Source organism: Aegilops tauschii, chromosome 7 (genome assembly GCF_002575655.3).
Source record: "Aegilops tauschii subsp. strangulata cultivar AL8/78 chromosome 7, Aet v6.0, whole genome shotgun sequence".
Classification (NCBI taxonomy): domain Eukaryota; kingdom Viridiplantae; phylum Streptophyta; class Magnoliopsida; order Poales; family Poaceae; genus Aegilops; species Aegilops tauschii.
In genome coordinates this window covers 341,249,695-341,274,829 of record NC_053041.3, presented here as the reverse complement: position 1 = coordinate 341,274,829, position 25,135 = coordinate 341,249,695, and the positions used below count along the sequence as shown (strand labels likewise).

The 25,135-nt window shown below is 46.2% G+C and overlaps 1 pseudogene; it reads right to left on the bottom strand.

The window, feature by feature from the left end:
* Window positions 1-1,682: 1,682 nt before the first annotated feature.
* LOC141028031 (uncharacterized) lies at window positions 1,683-3,895 on the bottom strand (annotated as a pseudogene).
* Window positions 3,896-25,135: the final 21,240 nt, after the last annotated feature.

The following is a 25,135-nucleotide window of genomic DNA, read 5'->3' as shown; positions in this document are numbered from 1 at the left end:
GCAGGCCAGGGCCTTGGATGATTTGGCACAGCCAACTGCCGCTCGCGACCATCGCCTCCGTAGGTGCTTCTGGCTCCTGGTCACTTGGTCTTGGATTGGAGTGAGCAGTGTTGCGCAGAGACTAAGGAGTAGATGGATTGGAGTGGTGGGGCGCCTTTCTATGAGAATCCAAACTCTGTTGCATTCACATCGTGCTGGCTCTATTCTGCTTCTCTAATTAATTCTCTCTGCATGTATAGTAATTTGAGGATGCATCATTGACCGTTCAACGTCTCGGGAACCGCTACCCTCTCCCTCCTTGGCATTCAAGCACCTATGGAGGCGACTGCCGCTCGTGTCTATCGCGTGTCAGGAGACGTTCCCGTCGACGACGAGGTGCCTATGGTGACTTCGTAAATTTCAAGATGAGAGTACTAGTATACTCAATATTGTGCACCGCGACCAAGGCCGAGAGGAAAACGAGAGAACTACGTATTTTTTTACGGTGTAGATTCACTCATTTTGCTCCATATGTACTCCGCCTCGGTGTAGTCGAGTGACTTGTTGAAATCTCTAGAAAGGCAAATACCCCTTTCTAGTTTACAGGGCTATACTAGCAAGTAGTACTACTCCCTCCGTCACGGTTTAGAAGACACAGTTAGACTTGCGTGTGTTTCCAAAATAGACAAGATTTAAGGCGCAATGCAATTACTCCTACTAGTACTCCATGCATGCGACCGTATGAATCCTGCTGCTCACGTTGGGGTGTAATTGATGCATGCATGGTGTGAACGTGTGTGTGTGTGTGTAAAAGCTAGTTCTGCATGCATGGTGTGAACGCGTGTGTAAAAGCCAGTGGGAACATGGCCTGTCGGATGGAAAGCTGCATGTTCCTCTCGGGCTCTTCTTCTCGTTCACCTATATAAAGGTCCATCTTGTGCACAAAGAACACAAGCGATGGCTCAAGGTCAGGAGGGTGCAGACGCTGTGGTGGTGGCGGAACGGATCATGGCTGATTCGGAAGGAGTGGCTGTCGTGGTGGAGGTGGAGAGCCAAACCAAAAGACCTGTCGGATGGCGAGGAGGTCGTCGAGAGTCGCCGTGCAAACGCCAACGAGTTGTCCGCAAAGTCCGAAGCCATCCGCGCCAAGCGATTCAAGCCCACCGCACTGATCGACGTTAAGCAATCAACGTGTGTGGGATGCATACATCCATGGGTGTGCACCAGGTGCGGCGTCCGCGGTGATTGTTCAATTTTTCTTTGCATGGGGTGCAGCCTGCCGGTGGCAAAAGAGTTGTATCCGTGCCACATGTGTGGCAACTACATCCAGCCCCGCAGTATTTGGTGCAAAGATTGTGCAACGATGGTGGCGTTGGACAAAAAAGGCTTTTGTATTCTATGTCGTCGCAGCCCTAGCGAATTTTCGAAGGATGAAGACAATGGGGAAGTTGTGCCCGATAGCCAGGCAAATTAGTTTGAGTCGAAGTTTGCATTGAGGAAAGTTTGGGTTGAATGGATAATCTATGTAAGTTTGAGTTTAAGTGGATCGTCTACTCTTATATAAGTTGAATTCGAAGTGAGCATCAATGTAAAATTTATTTTGGGTGGAAAATTCAAGTTGAGTTCAACTGGATCATCTATAAAATGTTTCATATTTTCAGCATGTACGTATATTTTTTTTGTTGCAATACCATGAAGTAAGTTTATTGCGCAAAGAAGCAAGTTAAATGATTCAAGTTCATATAAGTCCTCAAATTACATCAAACTTAATCAGAAGGCTTCTCAAATCTACATCAAGGTAATTTCACCATTACAATTCAAGCTGAGTTCAAATAGTCAATTGCAGCCTCAACATACTCTTTGTCGATATTCAAACGAACCGGAAGATCATTTTGCCTCTCTAATGATTGTTTCTTCAAGTGAGGAACCGCGTAGTGGATAGACCCCTTGTGCTTGATGATCTCCCTGATGCACGCTTGATGACTCAACCAAATCCTATTGAGCTTTAGATGGGGGTACTCAGCAAGGTGTTCATTAACCTATTGCACACAATATACACGTACTCAAATCAGTACATAGACCATTAGGAAACCAAATTATGCATATATTTGTAAGGAAAATTGTGCTAAAGCTTTTGGACAATCTCAGCGAGGGTCTTGGGCATCTTCTTATGGAACATTGCTTGAATGGAGGCAAACCATCCAAGATCTAATATGTTCAGGTCGAGTGAATTAGGTGGTTCATACATCATCTTAATATCCCAACCACCCCGAGCTGTTTCCTGCATAAAAAGTGGATCATCTGGCAAAATGTGAGTCCTAGCGTTGTCCTGTTGTACGTAGATGGTGTTCCATCTACCGCTCTCGGGCCACTTTTCCTTTATAGCCGGGAGTACATATTTCACTAAGTACTCCCGACTTTTGTTCCTATCCACGCTATCGGCAGGCTTCAGCTCCCATGCCCCCCTAAACATATGGATATAGAAATATATAAAGTTAATACAAATGAGCATGAACGAACTTAGCTAAAATTAGTAACATGAACAAGTACCAACCTATTTTGACTTCTCTTCTTAGCTTGAACCCACTCTGTATAAGCCCAAACACCAATCTTCCATCAAAAACACAGTTGCCTTGAGCATCATACCTTGGTCTAGCCATTGCCGATAAGAACATGATTTTTTGAATGTGATTTTTGTGTTTACATTCGCGGTGTGGTGCCTCCTCTCTATGACTGAAATACATGTTCTGGGTCTTTCGCGTGCGATAGAACCATTTCCCATCGATATGAACCACATCCATATCAGCCCTAAAGGTGGGATCGTCGCGCATGCTACACGGCTCAAGATGCCTTAGGCAATACTCCACACGAGCCCTATTGTTTGCATCAGTCAAAGCAGGCTTCAGTTCACTAGTTACTCGTCTAATTTGCTTCTCATTGAACCTACAAAAATAACAACAATCTTTCATGTAAATTCTTATGATCAATATTTACAAGAATATCAAAGTACAACTCTCACCCTCGCCAAACTGTGGTTCTTGACATGTTGAAATGTCCGGCAACTTGTTCTAAAGTTGTTCTCTCTCCAGGTGGGATGGCTTCCAATGCATCTATGTTTAACTTAATCTTCTTCCTTCCCGAATTTAGTTTTTTTTGTTTTTCACCGCAGTAATACCGCCACCTTTTTTAGCCTGCTTCCATACCCTTTGCACTACCCTCCTAGGACATTTACAAATATCCGCAACCTCTTTAGAAACCCCACGCTTCAATCTATTACCCACGCCATTACGCGCGAGGATCATTGCATATATATGACGCTTGTCTTTGGTACGGTAGTGTCTTCTTGTCTTTTTATTCGCCAAAACATCTAAATGCATTTGAATAAAAATTAGTGAAGCAACATTAACTATACTGAATAGTACTGAAACAGAAATATGCTCTTGTTGTGCTTACTCAAATCGAGTGGTGGTTTTTGGGTTTGTACATCCTCTTGCATAGGAGGGTACTCGTCAGCATGAGCAAAATTGGGGGTGTATCCCTTGCCTCGGTAGCCAATGTTACCCGCATTGTCATCTCCACCAATACCTTACAAACAAAAAAGCAAACAAAATATACATGAGATTATACATGCGCACTCTCGCCATCGCTCATCTCGTGTGCATTGTGGCCACCAATTTATTACCTGTGGTATTACCGTCCAAGTTCTCGTCGTTGCTCATCTCGTGTGCATTGTGTCCATCAAGGCCGAACCAATTAACTTATAACATGCACAAATGACCAAAAAGTAGAGTTTAACATGATACAAATTCTAATGAGCAGATAATATTTTACCAAAACAGAACATCATCTACTATATGCTCCAAAACAGAACCTCTATGTGATCTACGTCTACATGATATGTAACAAAAAAATTAGATGAACCACAAACACAAGAAGTACAATGATAAAACAGTAATGCCGACGAGATAAAACAGTACTGCCGAGTATGTGATCTAATTCGTGATATACAACTACGAAAAATAGATAAACTAAATGATGGTTTACAGTAGATGAACTGTGACAGAGGGAGTACATGATCTAGATACATGAGGGTTTACCTGTTCTGTTGCCACCAATGGCAGCACCGGATGAACTCTCTCAGCTCCTTCCTATTGGTATGCCACCGGCGCCGCTTATGAAGTTGAAGCCCATGCACTCGCTGCCGCCAAACGAGATCCCCCCGCCACCATTGAGACTGAACCCCACGAAAGAAGATGATCGTGCGCTGTCGCCACTGCCCGTCCCGCCACCGCCGACAGAGGTACCCCAATTCAAGGAACCGGCCTCATTAGGTGGCGGAGGGCGAGATGGTCGTGACAGTCCGACACGTCGTCGAGGCAAGATAGATGGAGGAGGAACACGCGCAGAGCCAGCCGTGCCGATGGAGAAAGGCAGCGGTGCGCGTCCGGCAAGACCAAGAGGTGGAAGTCCTCCAGGCGGCAGCGATCTGGGTTGGAAGGCCACTCGCGAAAGGCCACGGAGGCCAAGAGGAGGAGGCCGGCGATCTTCTTGACCTTGCTGCTGCAGCGGCGCCATTGGATGGAGGAGAAAAGAAGATGAGCGGCGTCTGTTCGTGTGACTCCATCACTCCATCGGCTTAGGTATAAAAAGAGCGGAATTTGCGCGCCTAATTTCGTTTTGGATTTGGGAGCAGGGATCATCGGCGAGAGAGATTTGGAGGCGAATTTTTCTCCTTTTCTATGGAAACTGTGCGGGAAGAAAAGGAAGGAGAGCGGGAAGAAAAGGAAGGAGTGCGGGAAGAAGAAGGAAAACTAGATCGACCCGCTGGAATCGGTCTCCACCAATGCATGCGTGAGGGCTGCTCGTTTAGTGGGCATGGGGGTTACGACGCATTAATATCTCAACTAATTAGGCACCGGGGTGTTATTGCATGGATTTTTTTCAATCACGCCCAAAGGAAAACAGGGCCAATCGGGAGTCACCTAGGTCCCAGTGATTCCAGATGTACGCCCTCTAAACCGTGACGGAGGGAGTACAATAGTGGGCTCACATAGCAATTTTGTCTCATGCAAGAGCCTGGCTATATGCGTGCTCCAAGGTTCGCAACTGCCATGTTCGGGTTGCACTTGGCTCTTCGCCTCTTCGAGAAGACGAACAATGATGTTACTACTACTGCTTCTACAGTATCGAATCCACTGCTGCATGTTCGAATCCACTGCTGCATGTTTGTCCACCGCGAGCGGGAGGGATAAGCAAAAGCCTGTCCTCGTCTGCGTGCCACCGCGCGCATGGGGGAGGGAGAAGGCGTGTAGTAGTAAAATCAAGCTTCTCCTCGTTGTACGAGTTGACGCGACACATCATAGCACTGGCTCCACATGGTTGCCTCTAAACTTGGCTGAAAGACCCGCGGTGTACAATACTCCATTTGCTGCAACCTCTAAGCATGTAGCGAAAGCTCCTAATAGTCCTGCCAGCCACCACGCTCATGCGCGAGGGAGGGACGCAGCTTCATTGATTTACTGCTCCTGCCTTTGCGTCTATGACAGGTGGGCCCAACAGTTGGTTGGCCCACCTGTAATGCAGCCAAAGGCAGGTGCAGTTAAGGCATCGGAGCTCAGTCTGCGAGGGAGAAGGCCTTGTAGTAACCAAACTTCTCGGTCTTGTACGAGTTGACGCGACACATCAAAGCACTGCACTCAATATATTTCAATAATTTGCGTTTACCGATGCATTAATTACAACGCATGCATGCATGTCGTGACTCTCCTTTTGATACTTGCATGTGTTGACTTAATGCACCTTGAAGTAGTATGAATATGTGACGGTAAAGCTTTGTAATGCCCCGGCCCTAATAAAGCGAGAGATGGTTGTGCACGAGGAGGGCGAGATCATGCAGACAGAACAGGACCCGACGATAGAGCTCTCTATGGTCTCGATGGACCTCACCTTGCTCCACTGCCCCTTGTGCCTCCGCCCCTTGAAGCCTCCAGTGTATGAGGTTCGAATACACCTTCTCCGTTCAGCTGATCGAGCAAGGTGCAGGTTTCTTGATTGATGTGTTGTTTGATTGATTTGTGCGGTGCAAGGGAGGCCACTTGGCTTGCGCGGACTGCCGCGTCGAGCGCCCGGGGAACCAGCGGCAGTGCCAGAAGTGCGAGCGCGGCGGTGGCTTCGACGTGCGGAACACGGCGGCGGACACCGTCCTCTCCTCGATGAGGGTGGAGTGCCCGCACGAAGGCTGTGGGCTCTACGTCACTTACCACAAGCTCGCCGATCACCAAAGCGTGTGTCCGCTCGCACCCTACAAATGCCCCGTGCCCGTCTGCGGCTACGAAGGCCCACTGCCGGTGCTCTCCCACCACATCAGCACCGTGCATCCCATGCCCGTGCACAGGATCCAGTACGGCAAGGCGCTCCAGCTGCAAGTGCCACTGTCGGAGCCACGGCTCTTGCTGTTCGCGGAGGAGGACGGCCGCGCGTTTTTCTTGGTGGGCGGCGTGCTCAACATTGGCGCGCCTATCGCTGTGTCGGTCATCTGCATCAGAGCGGGCATGTCCCCACTGCCGCACTACGTGGCCAAGCTATGGGCGAACAGCCCGCCGGGGGAGCCCAAAGGCAGGACCGACGTCGTCAAGGTGGAAATGGAGGTGACAAGCAGCAGGGATCCTGGCGACGTCGCCGTGCAGGAGCTGACCTTCTTCATAGTTCCGCCCAAGCTGCTGGCCGGGGCTAAGCTGGTGACCCTCCACATTCAGATTGACAAGCTCACGTCCTAAATGATTCTACAGTGAGTTCTGTTTATCTTAGTAATATGCTAATATAGGGGTTAGCTCGGTCTACTTTAGCTTAAGAGATGGTGAGTTTTGGTGGCAATGCAGCAATTACCTCGACATCAGATCAGCAGTGAAAGTAATTTCGAACAGTCGAATGGATATTTTGTCTCTGTTGGATATAAAGATCCTTTGGGTAAGAAATAACAGCTTATATGCTTTTTTTCGAAACGGAACAACGATACTAGTATAATTTTTGTTGACATGCACTAATATTTTCGAAATGGACGGCGGGCTATAGCTAGAAGGGCGGTTGGGACGCGGCATTGGCCCATACCGCGGTGACTCCCGATTGGGACGCGCCGACTGTGGATTTTCTCCATCGCCGATGTCGACCGCGTCTACGCAGAACATTGTTCCCTTCCCCCTGCTGCGGGATCAGGCCGGATATGTGACCAGCGGTGTGGCAACCGTCGTTCTATGCTTGTGAAGAGAGCAACCCAAGCAAGCAGGCTTGTAGCTTAGGCTCTTGCTAGTGTATATATAGTGGTTTTCTTTTTCTCTCCATATCAACCATTTCATATTGCGTACGTGTCATTGAAAAGTGAAATGATGGTTGCTTCTTCCGACTAACTTACTGTGTGATTTGACTACTCCTTTAGTGGCCCCTACATGTACTCCCCCTACATGTATGCAACAGTCACACGTACACATGGACGCAAAAACGCGCGCGACGCCCTAATGCATGCATATCCGAGCACACGACGGAACACACATGGTCACGCTCAAGTGCTCAACCTACACGTGCATGCACACACATACTCAGCCAGGGTGAGCTAGTGACCGTATGAACACCGGAAAATGTATATATTGAGCACAGTGAGCGTATTATGAAGTCCACTGACCATATTTTTACAAATATACAGTGACAGACAGTGTATTTATCTCGTTTGAAATTAAGCCATATTAACCGGAGAGGAGGCAGTATGGACTAGCATTACTTTGATGTGTCCTGTCAACTTGCCGAATGGGGAGAAGCTTGCAGGATGGGAGAAGCTTGCGCGCGGTGGCACGCAGGACAAGGAGAAACTTTTGACTAATGTAAGATGTCCTTCGCTCAGGCGGTGGACGTGCAACAATTAATTCGGTGTCAGATTGCCAGAAGCATACACTATACTAGTACTATTATTGTTGCACTTCCCGAAGAGAAGAACAGCCAAGCGCAAAGTTTATTAGTACTAGTACTACTACTATAGTCTATAGAGGTACTACTAGTACTAGGAACCGGATGGAGGAGCGTCTGCACTCTTATTATATTTTTAAAATGTGATAAAGCAATCTTCAACACATTTGGTTCTCTTCGAGGGTTCTCGCATGTGATAATGGAAGTTGATTGCATGGAACACTCACCACAATTCTCGCTTAATCTGGCTCATATCCTGTTACAAATAGGAGCGCTCGGTAATATTTCCTCTTTTTTTGTTATTCAGTATGTAAACAGGTCAGCAAACCTTGCAGCGCATCTTTGTGCGAACCGTGCTTGCTGCACTTTGAATGTGGCCGAGAGCTGGCTTGATGAAACACCTCGCTTCCTACTTCTTTTTTTGCGGGGTACCTCGCTTCCTAGTGACCAGTGTCTTGGCTGATCGTCCTAAGAATGCTTATATATGAATAAAGCTCTCTCATTTGCCCACAAAAAAGATTAAGCCATAATAACCAGAAAGGAGGGAGTATGGACTAGCACTACTTGTTGGTGTGTCCCGTCAACTCGCAGAACGAGGAGAAGCTTGCAGGACAAGGTGAAGCTCGCTTATGCCTTTTGACTAATGCAACGTACCCTCACCCAGGCGGTGGACATGCATCAGTTCATTCGGTGTCAGATTGCCAGAGGCATACACTATAGTACCGAACATGCGGAGTACCATCATTGTTCGACTTCACGAAGAGGCGAAGAGCCAAGCGCAAGGTTTAGTAGTACGAGTAGTACTACTACTAGAACCGCATGGTGGAGCCTCTGTACTCTTATTTTTCTTAATCTCTAATAAAGTACACATTTATTCCGGTGAAGGGCGGAAAACGGCAGCCCAACATGTAATGATGATATCGACCAACCATGCTCGAATATATCTTGGCCTCCGTGCGAGCCCGTCTGTGTGTTCTCGCTCCTCGTCTCTCTCAAGGAACGGCGGGTTGGCCATTTTGCCGTCAATTGAGATCGGTTTGCTCACACTCCGGTCCCACATGTCAGTGATATGCCAAGAGGAGGTGCATTGACCGACTGGCCATACGCGTACTTGGTTTTGCACCTTCATACTACTCCTCCCTCTGTCACAGTTTACAGGGCGCGCTTCATTATGATGCATTTCTCTCAATGCATTTCCACCACCAGAGAGACTTTAGACGTGTTTGGTTTAATGCTCAATTAATTAGGGTGTGGTAACCGCAATTTTCTCTCGATGTAGTACTATGGAGTGGAGTAAGTGCATGCATGTGTGTACCCAGGGTGGAAGCACTGCATGCATGTGTGTACGCATTATTTCCTCTAGTAATAGATGCCGTGCTATAACTACCAATGCTATTTTTCAGGCCGATCGCTAGTCGCCTTGGTCCCAAAGATTTTCTCTTTTTCTGAAGTGCGCTCTATAAACAGTGACGGATGGAGTAGTATGAGCGGATTCAAAGAAGAGCGTATTGATGGTTGCTTCTTCCGAGCAACTTACAGTGGGAAAGGTGGGGCTTATGATTTGACTGCTCATTACTCACTATTAATGCGGCGCAACCGGTCTGAGTCTCCCGTGCGGCTGTGCACTACCCCCTCAGTTCTTAAATATACTTCGGAGGATTTGTCTTTCCAGTGATTTCAACGAGTGAGTACTCAAATAGTTGTCTTTTTAGAGATTCAAATGGACTACTACAGACGGATGTATAAAGACATATTTTAGAGTGTAGATTCACTCATTTTGCTCCGTATGTAGTCACTTGTTGAAATCTCTAGAAAGACAAATATTTAGGAACGGAGGGAGTACACATACGAAGCAAAATGAGTGAATCTACACTCTAAAATATGCCCATTTGAAATTTGTAAAAAGACAAATATTGTTGACGACAGTTGCGACGACAAAAAAGAAGCATATTCCTTGTCCTAAGGGAAGATAACAACACAGTTGTGTTTGTCTAAAACGGTGTGAGGACGAGATTGCAATATGGAAAGTACACCGGACGAGCTACGTTTTGTGCAAATAACTATGGAAGATCCACATGCAGCGACGTGGGAAGACGGGCAGTGGAGCAAGGCCGGAGGGGATACCTGGAGGTCGTCGGGATGTAACTAGGTGAGCGGCGGCGGGCGGAATCTGCCCATACTGCGGCAGCGAGCAGGTGGCATAGGCCCTACCGCGCCGGAACTTGGTCAGAGAGAACGACGTGTACCGCAGATCGGGACGTGCTGCCTCGGCGCTGTCGAACGGAGAAACTATGCACGTCCTCCCTTTTCGCCGGCGGACGGGATGCGGCCGGATCAATGACCAACGGTGAGAGAGAGAGAGAGAGGCCACCGCAGCCTTGTGTGAGATACTCTGAAGAGAGACAAACCAGGCAGGGAGGCTCCATTGTATATAGTGGAGCGGACCACCTTTTTCTCCATAAAAATCGTTTTATATTCTGTGTACGTTCCATTGAGCGATATAACTTTATTTAAAAATAACGCGCCAACGCATCAAGTCGAACTTTGTTTCGTGCACGCGTGGTACACGACCTCCGTAGGTAAACAACCGCTACACGCGTTCAAATTAGCACGTGGGCTGCCATTTCGTACAGAAATGAGCTCCACCGTGTACCCGCGTGGGTGTGGCTGGGCACGAAGCGTGAGTACGTGCACGGTGCACCTATTCTCTTCTTGTATACGTACACCACCTACGTGGGGTTGTGTGAGAGAGATACAAACGTAGAGAGATATAGTGTGTGGGTTCATGAGAGTTTTTTTAGGGGGGGGGGGGTCAATCAAAAAATGTAACATATGCAATGTGTGTGAAATAGAGTCCTGGATATATCATATATATATAGAGGTGGGGATCCACGAGAAGAGAGTGGAGGTATCATCGACTTGAGGTGTCAATAGAATCGAAGAGAGGGATGATGTGTGTGTGTGCGCGCGCGTGGTCGATAAAGAGTGCCATCGAATTTGTGTGTGCCCACGCCAAAGATATAGAGTGGTTGGCCTACTAGAACGAGAGAGGGGACAGGTGCGGTTTGTCTCTGTGGCATGGATACCTACCTACAACGCTCGACTATCGGTGTGTGGTGGGGGGGGGGAGGGAGGCCTAATTAACTATAGAGGTACAATGGCTGGTATATGTGGGGAGGAGGAGAGAGGCCTACCTCATGTATTAAGGGAGATCGATCTACCTCATGTATTAAGGGAGATCGATCGGCATCCATGCATATGGGTAGGAGAGGAATAAGGTTGGCAGAGAGACAGAGCTAGAGTGTTGGAGGGGGTGGTAGTGGAGTTGCTTCTCACAAATGGTGGGATAGGCTTGCTAGACAACCGGAGGGCACGCCTGCAATATCAATAAGAGAGGGGATGGCTGCCTGTCTGTGCACGTGCGTGTGAGAGACGGGTCAGGAGGCATGCACGAATGATGAGGGGGAAAAGATATGGCTGTGGTAAGCAGACATAACTACATAGGAAGATCAATCGTCCTTTCTCAGAGAAAGGAGAGACATAACTTGTGAGGTACGTCGATCTATGGGGGGGGGAATAGTTAAACTTTACCTAGGTATATGTTGGGAGATTGATTGGTGTACATGCATGTGTGTGTTAGAAGCAAATGAGGCACGGGGAGAATGATGGAGAGAGAGGGATGCATCTAGGAGGTGGTGCGAGAGTCATACTATATCGAGGGGGAAGGAGTGTGCGAGTACGAGATCGATGAAAAGAGTGGTGGGAGTGAGGCATGGACGGTGATAAGAGAAGACGGGAAGCTTGTGTTTGTGCTAGGCACACCTGGCTAGAGAGGCATATCGATCGATGTGTGTCGTAAAGAAGGAGATGGGGGGCCTACACACACCGTGGGTGAACGACCTAAAGTGAAAAGACGAATTTGCGCAATGGAGCTAGAGAATGCCGAGGGAGGGTGAGAGGGGTGCGGGCGTATGCATGCACGAGAGAAAGTTAGCGCTAGCTAGCTACAAAGATAAGAGGATTGTGTGGGTGTAAAAGATGAATAGAGATCATACTTCATTATAAAAAGCGAATTCGGATATTTGAAGAATTTATCATAGTGTTTCAAACCGAGGCATGTGTGAATATATATAACGGTGATACACATGGTGTGGTTATGAACATGTCATACTACATATAATATATTTTATCTCTACTCTTATAAAAAAACGGAGTTGTTGATGATGGTGCCATCCTGCAATATAGGCCGTCCGATTTATATCCGACGGATAGGAAGGAAACTATGGCAATTTTGAAAAAAGATACCCACACCCCTCTCCATATTTGCAAATTAGGCCTCCCCTTGATCATGTTGATGTTCTGTGGAACGCATGGGCATCTTGCTAGTACTACGTATAACATATAGAACATTGATCATAATTTGGGCTAATGTGTGGCTTTTGCAGCTCAGGTCTAAATACTTGTCATAATGTAGGGGGCGGGGCACTATACTATGTGTGATAAACACGGTGTACACGTATGGAACATGGTCTAGATTATGAATATATAGTTAGTACATCAAATGTACTATTATTTGGAATCAACATCAAGTGTATTCAAAAAATAGAATTCGAGTTCATGTAGTATACATAGTTCATATCTATCTCTATAGTAATCATGTGGTGTGTTATTAAGGTAATACACGAATGATGGTTGAAGTTGGCAACAATCATGATTGTAGATTCTTATTGAAATAGAGAAACGAATTCAAATTCAGTTCGAATTGCAGCGGTAGTGTAGACATTTGGAATGCACTAAAATGTTGGTACGAGTAGGTTACATGCATTATACAGCAAGCGAAAAAATTTAATTGGATATAACATGGATTCAAACTCCCTCCTTCCATCTATATAGGGCGTAATGCGTTTTTTAAGACCGCCTTTGACTATTGACAAGATTAATAGTACATGACATGCAAAATGTAAAAATTATATCATTGAAAGAACCTTTCACAGACGAATTTAATGGTGTGCTTTGTGTAAGTTGCATGTCATATATTATTGCTCTAATATTTGGTCAAAGTTAGCATCGAAAAACGCATTAGGCCCTATATAGATGGAAGGAGGGAGTAGCTTTGAATAGCATTTTAATAGTAAAACGGGGCAAGACTCTCTCTTTGTGTGGTGTGAATAGTTTTATTTTTTTCGATTTCTTTTTGGTTGAGGGAAGTGCGAATTGATTTGGTACGTACAAGTACAATATTACACGTTAGGTTTGTCCCTAAAATTCAACCTGCTCCTTGTTATATCCCGAAAATTCAGATATCGTGCTCCCAAAACTGGTGCCTTCACAACCCGCGCCTTGCTATCCCGAAATTACAATGCGCGCGAAAACTCCCTCCAGCTGCCAAATCCCGACACGCGAAATCCCCCTTCTAACCCTGAGCCGAAAGGGCCGCTAGTTCAAATTGGTGGGGGGGGGGACTTTTCTAACACACCCTACATTTTGGACAATCGCGTCCCTAAGTCATGGTTCATCCCCTCCCATCGCCTCTTTTTGCTATTCGAAATCCCAGGCTGCCATAACCTCTGCGCTCCAGCCGCGAAACCCCACCCTCCTCCGTCCGCCACCTCACCGCTGCCCAGCCAGAGCCTCTTCCCCGATGACGTTGTCCACCGCAACAGCTCGACGTCCCTCGTCGACCTCCCTGGATGAGGATCCGTCGTCCATCTCGTCGTCCCGCCGGTTCAGCCACCCCATCCTCCACCTCCAAGGAGCTGCTCCGACGATCCCCTTGTCTATCGCGGCTGCTCCATCCCCACAGCGCCGCCTTAACCTGCTCCACCGGAACCGCAGCATCCTCACCGACTCCTCGAACGAAGCCGAGGCCTACTCGGCACCACCAAAGAGGTTGTACACTCATCGCATCGCACCTTCTCCTTAGCTCGACCTCCCGGCGCCGACGGTGCTCCATCCCGCACCCCCATGGAGCGGCTACTTGAAGCCGGCGCCGCGGGCGACATCTCCACGACGGCTCTCCCCCAGTGCGAGGCCCCTTCGGCGGCGGCGGCCATACCAGCCGGATCTGCTGCTGCTGCTCCGGCTCTCGCTCGCTCGCTCGCGTTGCTGCTGCTGCTCCGGCTCTCGCTCGCTCGCGCTGCTGCTGCTGCTCCGGCTCTCGCTCGATCGCTCGCTCGCCCAACTGCTGTTGCTCCGGCTCTCGCTCGCTCGCGCTGCTGCTGCTGCTCCCCCCCTCGCTCGTGCTGCTGCTCTGCTCCGATTTAGCTACACTTCAGTCGACTGAATCGACTTTTGGGTCAGTCGATTTTCAGGGGGTGGGGGGCTCGCCGAAGTTAAGGAAGAACCACCCGCAGCGGGGATGGGGGCTCGCCGGAGAGGTACCCCACTATCTATCTTAGGGTTCAGGGTGGGGGCGGGGGCCTATAGGGCTGGCCGGGGCGGCGGCGGACCGGCGGTGGGGAGTTGTTTCGGGGCGGCGAGGCGGCGCTGGGGCCGGCGGCGAGGCCAGTGGTGGCTGGCTGCTTTGGGGGGTGCAGGTTGAAGATGAACTGCAGGCCCTCCCTAAACTACATGTCAAGTGCCTCTCTGCTACCATTGCATTCAGTTTCGACAGTAACATTCAGATTCCACAGTAAATTTCAGTTTCGACAGTTAAGTTCAGAGTCAACAGTTTTTACCTCATCTGTTGTAGTCAGGTGGTTTTTGGTGATGTAAATTTTACATCTATTTTACATCATCTATTGGAGATGCTATTAGAATCCCACTTGAGATTGACGATGTCTGTCTTGTGCTGCTTCAGCCTTGACGTCTTACGGCTCACCGGGGCTGCTCCAACGGTAGAACGATCCATCACAACAGAGTAGTGCCCTGGACGCCGTCTACAGATTCCTCATATCTTCCTCCACACCTCCGACAGCCACCTCTGCCTCAACTGCTTCAGCGACCAACCCAATGATGCTGAGGTCGACACGGCTACGGCAAAGAGGTTGTACACTTGTTGCATCACTTATTACTATACATTCATGTCGATCCATTAGGCCTATTTTGGTTCAACGGAAAAACATAGCAATAGGGAATTTTCCAATGGCACTCTACTATTCAATTATTCATGCATTTTGTTGAAAGGAATGAAGCAAAACATCCACCTGGACCTACTTTTCAAAATCCCATGCATGAAAACAAGACCAAGTGCATTAGTGGCAGAATAACATTCTAACTATACACGCTTTCATATGGTTTCACTTTATTTTGGCCATGTTTCTTTGCATTCCTCTGCTCTTCCAATTCCTATAAACCAAACACTCAAGTTGACAGAAATCCTGTGTTTACAAATGCTTTGTTTACCATGTGCATTCCTATCCTATTCTGGTGTTTTTCCTATCCCTGCGTTTTTAGAATCATGCAAGCCAAATGAGCCCTTACAGAATTTCATCAGTTACACGTAGGTGTTGAAGGGAACTTTGTGTGGTTTGTCCTGCTCCTGCCGCGACGTCGTCCACCTCAACTAACCTGCTCCATCGACAGAAACATCCACCAAACCAGACATCACGACTCCTGACCGTCTTTCGCCGCCTTAGATCTCCTTCCCTGCCGCTGGCACCCCCGCAACGGCATCACCATCATCGACTCAACAGATGAACCTGAGGAGTACACGGGCCCACAAGAGAGGTCGCACTCTTTTGTTTCTGCTTATGTTATGCATTGCTTAAAATTATCTGCTACTTTATCGTCCTGTTCACCTCTTGGACTCCAAGTCATGTCCAAATTAATGTTCAAACTTGAGTTCTAAATTAGTTGTGGGGCACATATCGAGGAAGCAATGAATAGTATCTCTGTCTAATATCTGGTTCACCTAGGGTATGCCTATGTTGTTCATCTTGGGTGGGAAACAAATAGTAAAGCAATCATCATCTGTCTTTTTTATTAAATTAAAGCAATCATCAGCCTGCTATCATTATTTTTAGATCCATCCACTGGTTGTTACCATCACTCTAAATTTCTGCATGCTCTCCTTACATAATCTCACCATATTTTTTTCGTATGCATGTCAGATATTGTACACAGTCATGCTGAACATGGAGAGAAAAAGAGAAGAGTTTTGCGCGGCAATACAATGTCATGCAGACATCGCTCCATGGTGGGTTCAATGGCAAACCCTCCCCACCCCTCTCCAGATTGTAATCCAGAGGAAGATATCTGTTCTGAGGCGGATTCAGACGCCGCTGACCACTCCTATTTACCCCCAAGGTGTTTGCTCTACCCTAGCATGATGATGTTAGTCATATCATGCATATGTTGCCTTGAAGTGCCTACTTTTGACATCATATATGTCATCTTCTTAGTTTAGACATGTTCTGTAATGTCACCTGTTTAGTTTCTATATCATATATGGGAATTGTGCAGTCTCATGTCTTTTAGCCAGCCATAATATACGTGAAATGTGCAATGCCATCCTGTTTAACCAGGCATCATATATTTGAATGATATCTTGCCCATCCTTTTCTTCATTACATTTCCATTTGTCGACAATGTTTGTACATTAAACTACTCTTCGCGTGAATCAGCCATTTGGGTGGGAGATTGAAAAATCTGGAGTGAAAACAAGGCCTTCAGAGCAGACAGTGCTACCTGTCGAAGCAGATCTCTTGTTGGGTCCCGATAGCTCCTCAGAGATGGATTCAGAGACAGATGACCAGTCCTATTCCCCCACCGAGGTGTATGCTGTAACTTGGCACGGTTATACTGCTCATATCATGCATATGGTGTCTTGCATTGCATAGATTAGACATCATATACACAATATTCAACACCACGTTCTTAGTTTAGACATCATATCTAATGCTCTCTGTTTAGCATATAAATCACATGTGTGAATTAAATGATGTGATCCTGATTACTTAGATAACATGTAGGTGAATTATGTCATGCGATCCTGTTTAGTTATTCATCATATCTTTGAATTATGTTATGCTATGCTATCCAGTTTAGATAGACATCATATATGTGAAATTATATCATGCTATCCGTTTTAGTTAAACAATATACATGTCAACTATTTCATGCCCTCTTTTTTCCACACTATCTATTACATCTGTCTCTCATACAATGTCTGTACATTCAACTGTGTTTCCTGTTTATCAGCCATTTGAATTGGAGCGGGTGATGCCAGCATCTAGCGGACTAAAAACACGGTCTTCAAATAAAATAGTGCTACCTCTTGGTGGAGATAGCACCCCGGTTGTACATGCACGAGAACCAACCCTACCACACATAACCCAAACTCTCGCAGATTGTACCCCTACTGCGATGGACAGAGAACCAGCTTCACCCAGTCTAACCCCAACCCCAGCAGATAGTAACCCAGTTCCTGTTGACACAGCACCATCTCCACCACAGAGCTCCCAAACAAGAGCAGTTAGTAAGGCAACTCTAGTGCCCAAAGGGCCAGTACTACCATGGCGAACCCCAACTCCACCAGTTAGTACGCCTATTCCTGTGGAGGAAGCATCACCAGTTAGTCATAGTTTAGCATCTATCGCATTTGATGTTGTTAAATCGTATGTGCGTATCTTCCCATCTTGGAAATATTATACTGAAGATGAAGGAAAATGCCAGTTGCAGGTGTTTGTCCAGGAGTTATGTGTAAGTAATGTTATTCATGGCAATTAATTTGATTTGTCCCATACATCCTACCTCCATGATGGTTATAATACAGCAAATTTTCCCATTTTAATCTATAGAGAAGGACCGATTTGGAAACTCAAGATGAGGTAACCTGTGCTAATACCTCTGCTATCTTCAAGAATGCTTGGTGGCAGTATCGGAATTAACAGAAGAAAATGTACTTCACCAGCAAAGAAACTCATCAAATTCCCTTACGTTCTCCTGAGACACATTTACTGGACGATGACTGGGAACGCCTTGTTCTGTACTGGTCCCGAACCAAGAATGTGGTAAGGTCTATGAGCTCATTTTCTATTTTTAAGTACTATATTCTTGTGTCTTACTGTACTCTGTTCATGTAGAACAAGTGCCTAAACCTGAAGAACAACTGTTCTAATTTAAGATTCCATTGCTATCATAGTTCAAAAAAGCGCTAGGCGTTAACTGTGCGTTTTGCCACCGCCTTGCGCTTTACTGACCAAAGTGCGTGCTTATGCGCAGTTATGCACAGATTAAGCGTAGTTATGCGCAATGCGTTTCGCCAACGCCTAGAGCCTAGGCGCGCTTAAGCGCTCGCTTAGGCGCGCCTTTTTTAACTATGATTGCTATCGTGCATACTGCTTTGCTCTTGTATCACTGTATTTACTCATACAAACTTATTTTTAAATTGAAGGATCCAATCAAAACTGCAATGGCACAGCAGGTATATTCACGCATGTTTCTTTAACATGCTTGCTCTTATCAATAACTCTGTTGATTTCAATTTCAATTGTGTATACAGTTGGGTTCTCATATCATGCACATTACTAGCATCACAACAGAGCCAATAGTGTTGTTGTACATGTAGACCCGTGGTACCCATCTGAAATCTTGTTGTGCCGTGTAGTTTCCCACGCTTTGTATTCTTTCACTACTGCTTTGTATTGAACTGATATGATTTGAACCGTGTCTCTATTTTGATTTGGCAAGACAATGCAGTGACCATAGGACATAGATATATGTTTGTTTGATGTTATTATGTACTAGTACTTGGCAATAGAAGACTTGGTAGTTTAATCATGTCCACCTTACTAATGAACTGGTTCACCGAAATGAGTTTCATATACTAGTACATGCTAAATTGTTATGTGTCTGATTGTTTCTTCATTTAGAATGCTGACAGAATATTGGGGAAGAATGCCTTATTAAGCAATGGTAAAGGAAGTAATGCAGATAAGGTTCAGGATAGTGACACATCCTTGTTGGTCTCCAACAAAGCTGATAAAACAGCTAAGGAAGACTATCTCGAAGACAGTGAGACAACCCCAAAGTCCTGTCTTGGTTTAGTGTTGGAGTTACTGGCCACTACCGCTTGCACAAGCTATTCAAACTCACTGTCTGAATCAGTTCGGTTTCTTGAGTCTCAACTACAAGCTAAAAGACATCGATCAGCTGTGCTGCGACAAGAAGCGGAAGGACTGCGGAAGTCCCTGGAGCATTCAGATGCATACTTTCTGGTGCAACAACAAGCGTTGGAGGATTTTAGCGCCAAACAGGACAAAGCTAATAAGCTTGCTAAGCTTATTGCCAGCATGGTGGATACCACGTTTCTTGAGCTCTTCTGAAGTTGTTTCAGTTATGCTCTTGTTTTGCTGCCGTGTTTATTTGCACTGGTGGCCAATTTTGACGGCCAGTGTATGTAATATGCTGCTTGTTCCCTATATTTGCACTGGTGGCGAACTTTGATGCCTAGTGGATGTAATATGTGTAATAGCGGTAATAGGCTAGCGTTAATTGCTTGCTTATTTATTTCCTTATTGTCTTGTTTAGTTGTTTGCTTGTAGTCACTGCAGTTGTTTTTCTGTGTTTTTCTAGTGGCCACAATAACCTATTTTTGGAAACTAGGCCAAAATAATCATGGCAACACATGGACTGTTGTAACCATGGGCCTCCCGCGGGCCGTATGATCCATGGGCCTTCTACGGGCCGTAGGATCCATTGGCATTCTATACGGGCCGTAGGATCCATGGGCCTTCTACGGGCCGTACGATCCATGGGCCTTTTATGGGCCGTAGGATCCATGGGCCTTCTACGAGGCATATCATCATTTCGCCAATCATGGGCTGTACTATTCGTGGACAATAACGGGCCATTTATTGGCCGTATTTGATAACTCTATGAAAACAGCCCACGGGTTTTTTTGACATGAAAACGGCCCAACGTATTAACGGGCCACAAACAGGCCGACTGTAACCACGGGCTGAATTTGGCCCACAAGCAGAAAATAATAGTAACGTGCCGTAAGTAACCAAATGCTGGAAATGAGCCCAAGAATAAATGGGCCCTGAGAAGGCCGAAAGATATCATGGGCTGGAAACGGCCCAACGGAATAATGGGTCGTTAATAGGTATAAAGTGATACACTGTTCATTACGGGCCAGTTTTACCACGAGCCGTTAAGGGGCCGAGGGTTACTAAGGGCCTCATATGGGCCAAAAGACGTCATGGGCCATACATGGGCCGGAAGTTAAAACAGGCTCGAATTATATTGGACGGCCCAGATGACGCTATTGGGCCTAATTCGTATAGGCCGTAAACGGGCCTTGGGATAGCGGGCTGTAAATGGGCTATATGCGAACAGGCCGTTAACAGGCTTGTCGTGGGCCGGCCCGCCACCTTTTGACCAAGTCAAACGGGTCGGCCTTTTCACAGGAATGGGCCGCTGTTGGGCCGTGCCACGTGTCGACGTATCATAGGCGCTTTGGGTCCAATGAGTGGATGACATCTGTCCCAACGGTGAGCCGACACGTGTTTCCTCCAGCCAATGATGATTTTACACGTGGAAAATCCCCATTGGTCGGCGTTGTTAACGGGTTATCGGATCCAAAACCGGACCCGATAGCTTAACGGCGTTCCGTTACGATGGATGCCACGTGTCGGTCACCCTTGACGAAAGCACTTCTGTGACGCGCGATTTATCGTCGTGGAAGTGGACACTTCCGTGATGATAATTTTGGTAATGTCATGGAACACTTCTACGACAGCACAGGTATGACTATCTTGATTCTGTCATGAATTTGTCATGGATGTACATGCATGACAGAAAACGTGACCTACTGTGACAAACACGTATCATCACGGTTTTGTAGTGGAGACTCTTTGTTATTTGGTTGCAGGGTTGTTTGAGAGAGACCATCTTCATCCTACACCTCCCACGGATTGATAAACCTTAGGTCATCCACTTGAGGGAAATTTGCTACTGTTATACAAAACTCTGTGCTTGGAGGCCCAACACGAGTCTACAAGAAGAAGGTTGCGTAGTAGACATCAGTAGTGATGAGAGGCCATGTAGGAGTACATGGTGGGTTGTCTCATTGAAACCGTCATCGGGAAATGAGTTCTGTGTGTGTGATCCACGACAGTTACTACCACACATTGCGCTCCGGGCACTCCAAGCTCTCTCGACTTATTAATCGCCTCGATCTCTGTCCAGGAGTTGCAACTAGTTTCTAGTGTTTGTAGGTAGTGCTATTTGTCTACCAAGTGGCACCCGGTACAGGTGGGCTTGGGACAAACTAGGCACAATGGCACATTGTACCAAGTGGCACCCGGTTGGTGGGCTCAGGAACCCTGCTCACATCGTTTGGGGCCGTGATGGAAACTTCGGCTGGACTTCCTTTGCGGGTTCAGCCTCGGATACGCGATAAACTTGGACTAGAGTCTTGTGTGGTTAGTTAGGTTGTGGCTGACACCCTCACTGGGCTTCCGCTTGAAGGTTGCCAAGTACATGACGTGTAAACGGCGGTAAGTGGTGAGAGCGTGTGTGAAGAAGTACACCCCTGCAGGGTAATATGATCTATTCGAATAACCGCGTCCATGGATATGGACTACTTGGAATGCTTACATTGTTCATAGACAAGTGGAAGTGGATACTCTAAAATTCTCAAGATAAGCGTGAGTGCTATTGATGGCCTTCTCGTTGGGAGACGAGAGCGGATCCATAGTGGTGTATTGATATGGTGAATATGTGGACTTGTGTGCGCCACCTCAAAGAAGTTACTGGCAATCGTAGTTCAGGATAGCCACCGAGTCAAAGCTGGTTTGCTGCAGTCAAACTCCACAACCCACCTTTGTTGATAGTGATGCATATGTAGTTAGTTCTAATGTAAGTCTTGTTGGGTACATTTGTACTCACGTTTGCCTAATTTATGTTTTTGCAGAGAGACTTCAGTCTCGCTAGTAATTCTTCATGGGCTTCGACAGTTAGCTTGGGAATCCCAGACAGAGGTCTAGTTCCTATGGAGGGTCTTGTAGATAGACAGGCTTCCTAGCCCTCTTTCTGTTCAGCTGTCTGTACTCAGACAAGATTAGCTTCTGCATGTGCTTGTTGCTTGTATGACTTGTATGTTCGGTCATGAGACCCATGTTTGTAATATCTGGCTCCTCGGAGTCTATTGAATAAATACTTTGAGTCATAGAGTTATGTTGTGATGCCATGTTGTATACACATATTGTGTGTATGATATTGAAATGCTTGCTATGTGTGGGATCCGGCACCTAGTTGTTTATTCTTGGTAGCCTTCCTTATGGGGAAATGCCTCCTAGTGCTTCCACTGAGCCATGGTAGCTTGCTATTGCTCTGGAACACATGGATTGACCGGCATGTGTCCTTCTTTGCTCATGTGTTTGCCCCTTCGGGGAAATGTCACGCGGTGTTACCGGAGTCCTGATAGCTTGCTACAGCCCGGTTACACTCACTGCTGACTGACACGTGCATTGCTGGGTCATGTATGCATGTCCCTGTAAGTTTGTGCTACCTTGGGTTTACGACTAGTCATGTCAGCCTGGGTTCTCTATCATATGGATGCCAACGACACTATCATATACATGAGACAAAAGGCGCAAATGGTCCCGGCCTAGGTAAGGCTGCAGCCGTGGGGATACAGTGCGTGAGGCTGCAAAGTGATATGATGTGTTACATGCTAGATCAGTGTGACTTAGGGTTGGGGTCTTGACAGCTTTGGTATTAGAGCCTGACTGCTTGTAGGATTACCAAGCCAAACTGGTCGAAGTCGAGTCTAGAAATGCTTTAGGTATATAAGGGAATTGATTGCGGAAGGGAACGTAGGGCTCTTTTGACTCCTTTACCTTATGTCCTTCAGATCTAAGTCAGCATCTTCTTTCCTAAGGGGATTAAGAACTAGGCTTCTCAATTTTCTATCAAGATCACGTGTTACTAATCCATAGACTTATAGGAATGATGGATTCAAGTCTCAGTTCAGTTTCTAGTACTTCCATGTGTTAACAGTTGTCTCGAAACCTTGTTATTGTGATGTGGAGTGGTTATGTCACCATTTTGCAGGATGTCTCAAATCTTATTTTGAGCATTTACAGCCATTTTGTTGTCCGAGTTGTCCCAGGTTTCTAGATAGTCTGATGCATTTGCAAATTCTTTCTCCCTATTCCGATGTCCCTTTTTGGCCAGACTAACCACACTAATACTTGTGTTGAGGTGCTTCGTTGCCTCGACATATATGTTGAAGCTATTATTATGAAACTATGATATCATAGATAACCACCCGGTAATCTAGCCATGTTTTGTGCTCTCAGTGTGATGATTCTAGACACCATTCTCGAGAGCATCTCATGATGCTATTTAGTATGTAGGTATTCCATTTATAGGTTCTTGAACCCAAGGTTCACTCTACTTACTTCATGTTGATAGTGTTTGCTCGTTCCTTCAGGATATTAGTAACCTTTGTGATAGTCCTCAAGGTTCCTGGTATATCTTTCTTCAAAATACCATGAACCATCCTCCGCGGAATTTCTGTTGAACCAAAAGATCACAACAAGAGTGCTCTTGATGAGTTCTCCATTAAAATAGTTGTGACTCTTCTAATCCTACCTTTCTACATGGGTTATCCGGAGGAAATATGTAGAACTTGTTCTCATTGTTAATCCATAAATCCACAACTCGGAAAGTTACATGTTCCTTTGAGTTGTCCTTCTTCAGCTGTATTCCGACCATCATCTATCAGTTGATAGTCAAGAGTATGTGTGCATTTGTGTTCATCGATGCCTATTATTCTTGTAGTCCGTCAGGCCGTTGTATTTCAGAATGACTAGGAGAAACAAACTCCAGTACCTCATCCATATCCAGGATTGGGTCAAAGCAGTTGTGTTCCGCAGATCAAGATGCAATTTAGCTTTTGTTCTGTTCTACCCTAGAGTATTACCCCCTTTATGTCAGGAATGTCATGAGAATTGCACCATCTCTTTTGAATTCTTGTTGTAGTGATACTTCTCACCATCATCATTTATTTCTTGTTCTCCCTGTGGTTGCAACCAACAACCGATAAGTGAATCGTGGTGTGTGAATTCAATACTCCTAGCAACCCCATTGCTTGGTAGTTAAAGGACAATATTCTCATCCTTAGCGTGTTGGTTATTGAATCACCACTCTAAGATTAATCGTGCTACCTAGTCCTTATTTCTGGTGCACTATTCGATCAATGAGTTAGGATTGTGTCAATCCCTCACTCTTTTGATCATATCATCTTGCCCTGAAGAGCAAGATTGTTCTCGAGCTTAGTAACATATCGGTGGTTCGTGATTTTCCGATTATCTTCTCAGAAGTATCACCAGGTTGTCCCCTGACTGTTATGTTGAGCTCGTGATCAAGTTGGTTTATTGTAACCACCCCTTCTCCAAGAATCCGTGTTGGATACCCCTGAGCCAGTTGGTTAAGCTAAACAACAACTTGGAGAGTTGGAAGATAAAGGCTTGCCTAACTTAGTTCGTTCTGAAGGGATATCTTTGTGTTTGTGTGTGTGTTGAAGAAAGATGCTATCTTCATCGATTGGTCCGCGTGATCAGTTGTTGGACCTATTATCTTATCCAATCTTTGGTTTGAGTATGGGCTATCATCAAATCAAGTCAGAACCAGCGATACTCGTAATGTTGTTTAACTCATGGTTTTTCCTCGAGCTTTCACCATTATATCTTTGGTCTGACCAATGCTATCGCTTTGTTCACATAGTTGTGCAATTCCATCTTCATGGAACTCTCGATGGTTTGTTGTTAAGCCCATCAACAACATTTTATCTTCTCCATGATTCCTGTTGAACATCCTGCTAGTGTTGGAAACTTTTGTAAGCATTACCTTCATGTCCCGTTCATGAAGTATATATTTGGTGTATGAAGTTGTCGTGGGAAATCACGGCCACCTATGGGACCATCGGCCCCTTGTGGTTCGGCAGGGGGAAGAACACATTGCACAAAGAGCGGAGAGTGCAGGGGCAGCATGACAGCGATCACACAGGTAGTTTTACCCAGGTTCGGGCCGCCGCGAGGCGTAAAACCCTACTCCTGCTTTTGGTGGATTGATGAGAGGACCGTGGTGGAGACGCATCACTCTAGCCCGGTAGGGTTGCCTCGGGGCAAGAGCAGCTACGCTCGTATGAGTGTACAAGGGTCCGAATCCTTTCTATAGTTGCAATGGCCCTACTTTTATAGATCAAGGGGTCACCACAATGGCAAATCAGTCATTGTGTACTGATTAG